Source organism: Phocoena sinus, chromosome 1 (assembly GCF_008692025.1).
Source record: "Phocoena sinus isolate mPhoSin1 chromosome 1, mPhoSin1.pri, whole genome shotgun sequence".
Taxonomy (NCBI): Eukaryota; Metazoa; Chordata; class Mammalia; order Artiodactyla; family Phocoenidae; genus Phocoena; species Phocoena sinus.
The window spans coordinates 107,038,692-107,049,308 of record NC_045763.1 but is presented as its reverse complement, the minus strand read 5'-3'; positions in this window follow the sequence as shown (position 1 = coordinate 107,049,308).

Sequence of the window (10,617 nt, the reverse complement as noted above, 5' to 3'; positions counted from 1 at the left end):
GGTATGCATCTCCCACTGATGAAAGAGCCAGGTCTTTGGCCATCAGGGAGAAAGAAACTCAGGAAAGAGCCTCTAGCCCTCTTCTGCTTCTGCATCCCTCTGCCCTCTCTCTATTGCCCTCATTCTCCTCAGCCACCTGCTTATTGTTCCATTTGCCATGGGGAACATTTACCAGCAGAGTCTCTACTAGGGTGATGTGGACCGTAAATTCCAGGGCCACCTTTTAACAGATGGTTGCGTGCATAGAAGGCTGCTCTGTTGCATTTCAGTAGCGATGAGAGTGAAAAGGTGAAATACGACTCAGAAAACACACCCAAGTGTTTCTCCATTTCCTTCCTTCCAGTCTCTGCCTCACGCCCCGCCCCTCCCACCCCCCCACCCCCCACCCCCGTCAGAAGAGCTCCTCCCCGGCTGCAGCCCTGGTGTGACAAAGGAGAGATGGAGGTGACGTGCCTGGCCAACCTCGAAGCAGGCTTGAGTGGGTGGCAGTTTATTTCATTGTAAGCTCTGCAGCTCCTGAGGGGAGATGACAGGCACAGCAGGTGCAGTGGAGCTGGCCTGGCCTTGGGTGCTCTTCCCTCTCCTGCTGCTGGCAGCTCACGTGGTCTTGCTCGAGTCTCTTTGCCTTCCGAGGTTTGTGATTCTTTATGAGGTTGTGGCTCCAATAACGAGGAGGTCATTTTTTTCCTCCCTAGGTCAGGAATCTACTTGGCAATGTAAGACAAAACAATATGGACCTTGACATTTACAGAAAACATAGCTTTGGTGTGATCCCATGCCTGTTTCTTAGCAGGAAACGTCGCCAGAGAGGAGAGGAAACGTGGCTTGGCCGTGCAGACCAGGCTATGCAGATGGCCACTCACTTCCCCCACATGGCACTGCTGACTAGTAAACACAAAATCTTATACCCCAACCTGAAGATGATCCCCTATCACCTAGGCAGCCTAAGACTAGCTACCGATCGCCGGCTGAAAGAAGAGAGGGGAAATGAAACAGAGCATTGGCCCTACCCACCTCCCCCTTCTTCTGTCCTTCCTTTCTTCTTCCTTCCTCACATCACAACCTTGTCACCATTTTGGTTGTCAAAGAAAAACATCAGAAATAATGTATTGCTCCCCTGAAGCGTTAAATAGCTTGTTAACCCAAAGGATGAATCTCTTAACAGTGAGAGTTCAGATAAGGTGACAGGCAGGTGGAAAAGGGTCATTCTTACAAGCATACGGTTAGGTTCGCAAAAAGCAACCACGAACTCCCAGGAGGGCTCTGGGGCAAATCACTGTCAGAGAATCAAACAATGATGGAGATGGTAAATAAACGGGGATTACCAGACTGACAGGAGCCATGTAAACCTTATTAGATTAAGTGACAGATTCTGTGGTGTTACCTGTAAGAAGTGAAAGGATGTAAATGAAATGTGGATGACAATCCCCCCAAAAGGTAGAGGGTCTCAGTTTTTTTCTGACTATGACACATATGAGAGATAAAAGACACCATGGCTCACCTATCTCCCCTAATTCAGTTACACTTTCCAAAGGAAAAATAATACATCATGATAGTAAAGAAGTAGAGATGAACAAAATGAGAATCCAAAAAGTAAAAAACAGCAGATACACCAACACAAAACAAAAAGTAAAACCTGACAGTCATTCTATAAATATATTAAAAGTATTTTATTTTATTTTTTATTTTTTTTTAAACATCTTTATTGGGGTATAATTGCTTTACAATGGTGTGTTAGTTTCTGCTAAAAGTATTTTAAATGTACTTAGAAAGAGTTCCAATTGAAAAGCCTCACCAACTGAAAACAATCTTGGTGATGTAACAATAACTAAGCCCCCTCCCTGAAATTGCTGAAATGCCAACAATCTGCATGTACACGTGCACAGTGCAAGCTTTATTACCTTCCCATTGTCTTATTAGAAGGCTGATATGGTCCTTGGTCAACTCTAGAACTGTGCTGATTTTCATTTATGCATCTGAAATTTTAGTAATCCTTAATAATTCACTGAGCAGGGGTATATCATTCAACAAAATATTATTGAATGCATGCTATGTGCTAAGAACTCATTTCAGGAACTGAGAATCCATCAGTGAACAAAGAAGATAAAATTCCTTGCCATTTAGAGCATACACTTCAGCAGGGGTGAGGAGTGGATGTAGGAAAACAATTAACTAAATACGTAAATAAAGTACTATGAGATAGCGACAGACGCTGTGATGAAAATATAAAGCCAGGACGTGGTATAGGGAACAGGCATGTGTGCAGGTGTGTATGGAATAGTTAGTGTGCTTCTGGTCACAACTGACAGCCAGACTGTCTCAAGCAAAAAAGAGAATTTATTGGTTTATGTTATTCCACAGTCCATAAGTAGATTTGGGCTTCAGGCATAACTTGACCAAAGGTTCAACAATGTCACCAGGATAAGGTTTTCTCTCTCTCGATATTTTTTGACCTTTTCTGGGAATTAACTTCATTATCAAGCCCCACCTGGTTGCAAGATGGCTGCAGCAGCTCCAGTCCTCACTTTATCAGGTGAGAACCACAGCCCTCAAGCAAAAGCCTCCAAATCAAGCCTCACTGGCCAAGAGTCTCCTGCATGAGTTATGTGCTCATTCCTCAACCAATCACTATGGCCAGGAGGATAGAATGTGATGATTAACTTAGCTAAGTTATATTACATGTAACTTCTCTAGAGCCCAGGGGTTTAGTCAGCTTCACCTAAAGGACAGGGCCACTGCTAGCAGATATGGTGCCTTTGTAGGGATTATAAAAGGATGATGCCCCTCTGGGAAGACACTGCCCCATGGACCCACAGGACCAAAGCAGGCCGGATTCTAACCCCCACTTGCCCCCTTAGCCATATACCTTTGTGCAGTGCACAAGCTACACTGCCCTCATCTATGTGACCCTGCTGACACATGTGGGCTGAGCGCGGGAAAGGTGGTTCTCTACCTGGGGGCTAAGGGCCACCCTGTGGAAAACTCTGTCCTAATATCCCACGGCAGGACCTCAGAATCAGATGTCTGAACTTCAATGCATCTGGACATGCATCTGATGTAAGAAGAAGAAAAGACACGTCTATGTTGTTTCCAAAAATGTGCTCACTTATATAAGACTCCAGCCACAGCCTATGGTCGTTTTTATAGTGGGAAGAGCAAAGGCTTTGGAATTAAGCCTCTCTGGATCTGACTGACTGCCTCAAACTGGCTGTATGAGATGGAGCCTGGAGTCTCTGAGCCGTCGTTTACTTTCTGTGGGGTTTGAGGATCAAACTAGTTAAAATGTGTAAAGAGTTTAGGATGGGGCCTGGCATAAGCATTAACAAATATAGTTGTCCTCTATGAAAGTCACGTGAGCTATCATAATTAGCTGCTTGACTACCATGACAGAAACTAACATCCTCTGCTGGAACACGGGAGGACAGCCATCTGGGAGAAACCTTGGGTCCCAGAAAACTCTGTGTTATGGGTCTGCCTGGCATGTGCATGACCACACAGGAGGCAGTACAGTTGGCCTTCAGTATCTGTGGGTTCCACATCCATAGATTCAACCAACCATGGATTAAAAATATTTGAAAAGAAATCCAGAAATTTCCAAAAAGCAGAACTCAAATTTGCCGTGCACCACCAACTATTTACATAGCATTTACATTGTATTAGGTGTTATAAATAATCTAGAGAGGATTTAAAGTATACGGGGAGGATGGGCGTAGGTTATATGCAAATAATACACCATTTTATATAAAGGACTTGAGCATCCACAGATATTGGTGTCTGGGGGTAGGGGTGGGGAATCCTGGAACCAATACTCATGGATACTGAGGGATGACTGTACAGACACAGGATAGTGAAGAAGACACATACCAAGTATTAATTTTTAAATGCAATACACATTTCCATCAGACTTACTATATGTGAAGCCTGTAGTCACTGCATGAATAAAGACAGAGGAGAGTAATCTGAGAACATGAAGACTAAGCCAGAAGCCATTTATTTTAAGATTGAATATAGGTGAAAATCTCTGTGATCTTGGGTAAGATGTCTTAGGACACAAAAAACAAGAACAATAAAAGAAAAAAATTATAAATTGTACTTCAAATGTTCAAATTTTGTCCTTAAAAAATACTATTAAAAAGCTAAAAAACATGCCACAGACTGGAATAAAATATTTGTTTAACATATATCTGAGAAAAGACTTGCAAATCAATAAGACAAACAACTCAGTATTTTTAAATGAGCAAAAGATGTGAACAAATCCTTCACCAAAGAAGATATACAGATGGCTGAAAGCACATAAATAGATATTCAACATTACTAATCATTAGAGCTCTGCAAATTAAAACCAAATGTGATTATCCCAGGAATATAAATGTGATTCAACACAAGAAAATCAATGTAATACATCACTCTGAGAGAATGAAGGAAAAAACCCAAATGGTGATCTCAATTGACGAAGGAAAAACATTTGACAAAGTCCATTGCCCTTTCATAATAAAAAAATCTCAGACACTAGGATGAAAAAGAAACTTCTGAAACATGATAAAAGGCTTTTTTGAAAAACCTACAGCTAACATCATACTCAATGGTGAAGGACTAAACACTTTCCTCCAAAATCAGGCATGAGGCAAGAATTCCCGCTTTCGCAATATTCAACGTTGTAAGAAGTTCTATCTGGATGAGTTAGACAAGAAAAAGAAATATAAAGCATCCAAATTGGAAAGGAAGAAGTAAAACTATCTCTGTTCATGATTCTATATATGGAAAGCTATTAGAAAGTTATTATAGCGAATTAGCAAATTCAGAAAAGCTTCACGGTACCAAATCAACATGCAAAAATCACATGTGTTTTCATACACAATCCAAATAAACAATGAACAATCCAAAAGGGAGATTAAGAAAGCAATTCCATCTTAAATAACAGCTAAAAGAATAAAATACTTGGGAATACATTTCACTAAGGAGTTGAAGAATATGTACACTGAGAACTAAAAACTATTGCTGAAACAAGTGAAAAAAAGATCTAAATGAATGGAAAGGCATCCCGTGTTCATGGGATATGAAGATTTAATATTGTTAAGATGTCAATACTACCCAAAGCGATGTATAGATTCAATGTAATTCCTATCAAAATTCCAACAGTGTTTTTTGCAGAAATCGAAAAGCCAATGCTCAAATTCACATGAAATTGCAAGGGGTCCTGAATAGCCAAAACAATCTTGAAAAAGAAGAGCAAAGTTAGAGTAGTCACACTCTCCAATTTCAAAACTTCTGCAAAGCTACAGTAATCAAAACAGTATGGCATTGGCATAGAGATAAACATTCAAACCAGTAGAATAGAATTGAGAATCCAGAGATAAACCCATACATCTATGGTCAATTAATTTTAACAAGAGTGCCAAGACCATTCAATAGAGAAAAGACAGTATCTTCAATAGATGATGTTGGGACAAGTGGATTTCCACATGGAAAAGAATTCAGTTGGACCCCTACCTCACACCAAACAAAAATAAAGTCAAAATGTGTGAATGACCTAAATATAAAAGAGAAACCATAAAACTCTTAGAAGAAAATATGGCATAAATCCTCATGTCCTTGGATTTGACAGTGGATTCTTAGATACGACATCAAAAGCACAAGCAACAAAAGAAAAAAATGATTAATTAGACTTCATCAAAATTAAGAACTTTTGTGCATCAAACATTTCAAGAAAGTGAAAAAAATCCTACATAATATGAGACAATATTTACAAATCGTATCTATAATAAGGGTTTAATTTCCAGAATATACAAAAAAACTCCTACAACTCAGCAACAAAAAGACAAACAACCCAACTGAAAAAATGGGCAAAGGACTCAAATAGACATTTCTCCAAAGTGATACACAATGGTCAGTAAGTACATGAGAATATATTCAATACAATTAATCATTAAATAAGTGCAAATCAAACCACAACAAGATACTACCTCACACCTACTAGACTCACTATGATCTAAAAAAACACAAAAAAGTGTTGGTGAGGATGTGGAAAATTGTACATTACTGGTTAGAATGTAAAATGGTGCAACTGCTATGGAAAACAGTTTGGCAATTCCTCAAAAAGCTAAGCATAGAATTATCAAATGACCCAGAAATTCTGCTCCTAGGTATAAACCCAAAAGAACAAAAAACAGGGACTTGAACAGATGCTCGTACACTGATGTTTATTGCGGCATTATTCACTATAGCCAAAATGTGGAAACAACCAAAGTGTCCATCAACAGATGAATGGGTAAAAAAATATTTTATATACATATAGTGGAATATTATTCAGCCATAAAAAGTGATGAAGTTTTGGTACATGCTACAACATGGATGAACCTTGAAAACTAAGCAAAGTAAGTCAGCCACAAAAGGACAAATATTATATGATTCCACTTACATGAAATGTCAGAATAAGGAAATTCTTAAAGATAGAAAGTAGGTTAGAGGTTACCAGAGCCTAGGGAGTCAAGGGCACAGGGATTTATTGCCTAATGGTTACATAGGCTCTGTTTGGGGTAATGAAAATGTTTTGGAAACAGTGGTGATAATTGTACAACACTGAAGATATAATAATGCCACTGGATTGTACATTTTTAAATTATTAAAATGGCCAATTTTATGCTATATGTATTTTGCCAAAAACTGTAGTGATGTAATATGCCCAGACCACTGAATTGTACACTTTAAATGTATGAACTACAAGGTATGTGAATTATATCTCAAGAAAGCTGTTTTTAAAAATCCAAAACGGGGCTTCCCTGGTGGCGCAGTGGTTGAGAGTCCACCTGCCGATGCAGGGGACACGGGTTCGTGCCCCGGTCCGGGAAGATCCCACATGCCGGAGAGTGGCTGGGCCCGTGAGCCATGGCCTCTGAGCCTGCGCGTCCGGAGCTTGTGCTCCGCAACGGGAGAGGACACAACAGTGAGAGGCCCGCGTACCACAAAAAAAAAAAAAAAAAAAAAATCCAAAACAACAGCAACGACAAAACCAAACGTGATACCACTACACATCTACTAGAATGGCTAAAGTTTAAAAGACTGTTAATACCAAGTGTTGGTGAGGATGCACAGCCACCATAACCCTCAAAGATTGTTGTGGGAATGCAAAATGGTGCTGCCACTTCGGAAAAAACGTCTGGAGGTTTCTTATAACATACTAACAAAATGACTCAAAGATCCTTTCCTGGCTATTTACATATAGCTCATTGAATCCTCAAAACAAAAACATACCACCTTACAGAAATAGTCTCTGAGATGGCAAGTTAGCTGCCCTTGATAATAAGTGGTAGAGCCAGGATTCAAACACAGGAGTGTCTGACTCCAAAGTCCATGCTTTCAAACACTATACTGCAGATTAGACACATTCAATACTTCTTTCTCTGGCCCAGCCTTAGGAACATAGTCTACAGTCAGGTCTGCAGAGGCTGACCACTGAGCCAAGAACAGCACCGCACTGAAGGTACAGCATTGTTTGCTCAGGGTGGCTGGGATCTATTCCCAGCGATGCTACTGCTGGCATAGAGCTGCGTGTGTGGTCACAAACAGCAGAGACAGCAGAACTGGTCAGCACAGCTTCCTGTGATACAGTCACAAACAGGGATCAAGATGTCATATGCGGGCATGTCTGGCAGAGTTACTTTCAACAAACAGAAGTCAGAGTGACACATGAGGCAGAATATGGGACCCAAGTCTCCACAGCATCGGGGACGATTCCTATGAGAGGCTAAGGCTTAAACAGGACAGTGTAAAGCACTGCTGGTCATTTTTTTAAAGATTTTTTTTGATGGGGACCATTTTTTAAACTCTTTATTGAATTTGTTACAATATTGCTTCTTAGGACAAAACTAATCTTTTCCTTAGCAAACTAATATGTGCAGAGTTGTATTTCCCTGAAATTATTGTTTCTAAATAGTTTCATTCACATATACTAATCATAACTTTTAACTGAAGTAATTTCTATTTCACAGAAAAAACTTGGGGTAGACAACTGAGGTTACAAACCAGCATCTTCGCTGTCCTGCAGAGCTCATAAATACAATACAACTTTCTATAGCCATACTTTATACAACTTCTCAAATGGCAAAAATGAACACATTCTTTAATAGACCCAAAGATAGTCTATTAAAGTCTCTATATAGTTTCTCTGTAGCATATAAGAAGCAAAAACATAGAAAGTTAAAATAATGCTTAGTAATTAATGTTTCAGTGCTCTGTCTTACTTAGAAATTATGCAGGTATCCAATGAACTTTCATTTATTAATTCAACTTAATCTTAGTCTAAGGTTTTAACTTACCTAAACATTTTGGAGATTATCCTCAAGTTGACGTACTACAAAACATAATTGTTAAAATAAAATTTTATCAGAATAATGAGTCAGTTTGGTGAAACACGTTTTTCATATTTTTATATTTTTCATAACTGTAAGTATTAAGTAGAAATAATGACAGCTTATTTGATCAGTAAATATGCCTAAGTCTGGGAACAATGTACCTGCAACAGAATAAAATCTACATTTATACTCATCTGTGATAAATCAGTGAAGACTTAGCTATTTTTAGTAACTAAAATTATTAAACTAGCTTCACTTGCCAAATATTTACCTAAATTGTGTGAACTTGAATTCTTAAAACATTTCTGAGTTATTCTCTGTAAGGATACTTTTTAAGTATCCTTTGAATACCCATTGAAAACATTAAAAGTTCAATTTCCTTATTTTCTTGGAATTTTAGAAATACTCAATTTATATAAGTGCTTATTTATCTCATTAGCTAATCAGAATAGAGATCCTTTAACTTAAGATAATTTATAATCTAATTTGTTAACACCAACGGCAAGTAGGATAATATTACACCCTCACACAACTAGACGTAAAGATCTCTTGAATCAGATACATAGACATCCAGACTGAAACAAAGGGAGTTTACAACTTCAATTCTGGAATTTCAGCTATGAGTCAGAATAAACACATAATTGCAAAACTCATGGGTCCATTTCAAAGAGCTGTTCTCTTCTGCAAAATCCTTAATTACTTTGAGCTCCAGAGAGTCAACAGACAAACAGAAAAGACAAACAAACCAGATTCTCTGTCACCTCTCACCCAGTGAAATAAGATCTATCAACTATTAATCCATTTATAGAGATCATCAAATGAACAGACCATAAACCAAACTCCTGATGGAAAAGGCCAATAAACTAGATTCTCTGTGAAGAAATGACCTGGGATACCCAACAGAAACAAAAATCTCTTTAAACCGTTAATTTATTTACAGAGATCATTAAATAGTCAGACCATAAATCCAAATTCCCAATAAGGAATAATTCACCCCATCCCTCAAATATTGGTGACCTGTGCTCTGATTGCTGACCGCTGCTTCTCACCACAAAGGTGCAAACACAGAGGCCATTGTCCTCCTACCTCGCTCCGTTTTTGCAACACCTCCCCTTTCAGCTGCAGTGACTTCCCAAAGATTTAAAGAGCAGGAACCCTTTCGCCCATCCCCCTTCATTTTTCTCTTTTTCCACTCTTGGGAGCCAGACAGCAAAGACTAGGACATTCAAAAGCAACCATGTATGTGGGGAAAATTATTCATAGAAAGTGACTGTGCATGCCAGGGAAAGGCAAAGTCTCAGAAAACACCTGAGAAAACCTTAAGTTTACACCTCAGGCTGGTCTTTAGCACAGAGATAGCCTACAACAGTCAAAAAAAAAAAAAAAGCAAAAACAATAAAAAAAACACAGCAAACCCTGGAGAAGGAGAAGGGACAGAATCCAATTTCCAGAGCCACTGCATCGTCCAGTTTCAACCAAAAAATCACAAGGCTTACAAAAGGAGCCTGGTATGTTTTGCTACGGTTCAGATTCTTTTGGCATTCCACAGTTACTCTGTGACTCAAATATCACTGTAGCTTTTCTCCTTCCAAACTAGAACAAGGCCTTCATTCTTTGACAGCCCTGCAACACTCAGCCTCAACTCCACACCATGTTACATAGAAAGTCAGCCTGTGGTTCTCTCCCATTCACTCATAATTAACGAAGTACTACTTGGTGCCAATGACTTTTACCGTAAATGCAAATGCAGCATGCAAATCTCAAGGCATTACTCAGAAAGTAATTAAGCATATTATACAGAAAATCTTTTTCCCCACATTATCAGCAAAATGAAAATACACTTTTAGAAGTTTTTTCAGAGAACGAGCAAACTCCCTAAATTAGTCCTGTAAGGTACCTGGGGTACATGACTCTAGCTTAAGAAACACCTTTCAGTGTTTAGGTTCATAAGGCAAGTCTTTATATTCCCCCATCAGCCCAGGAGTTCTCTTCCTTCTTGTCAGAAGACAAGAACAAAACATTTATTTTGTTGTCAAACGCACTTGAGTTCTAATCCCAGGTATGTCAATTAATAGCTGTGTGACCTTGAACAGCTCATTCAACCTCTCTGAGGTTGTTTTTCTCTCTGTAAAATAGAAAAAAAAAAGACTTTTTTTAGGATCATTGAGTAGATTTAATGAAATTGTTTGTCAAGGAAGGTATTAAATTGGGAGCACAGTGACATGTGTCCTATACTCCTGTAGCAAATCGTCTAAAGAAATAACAC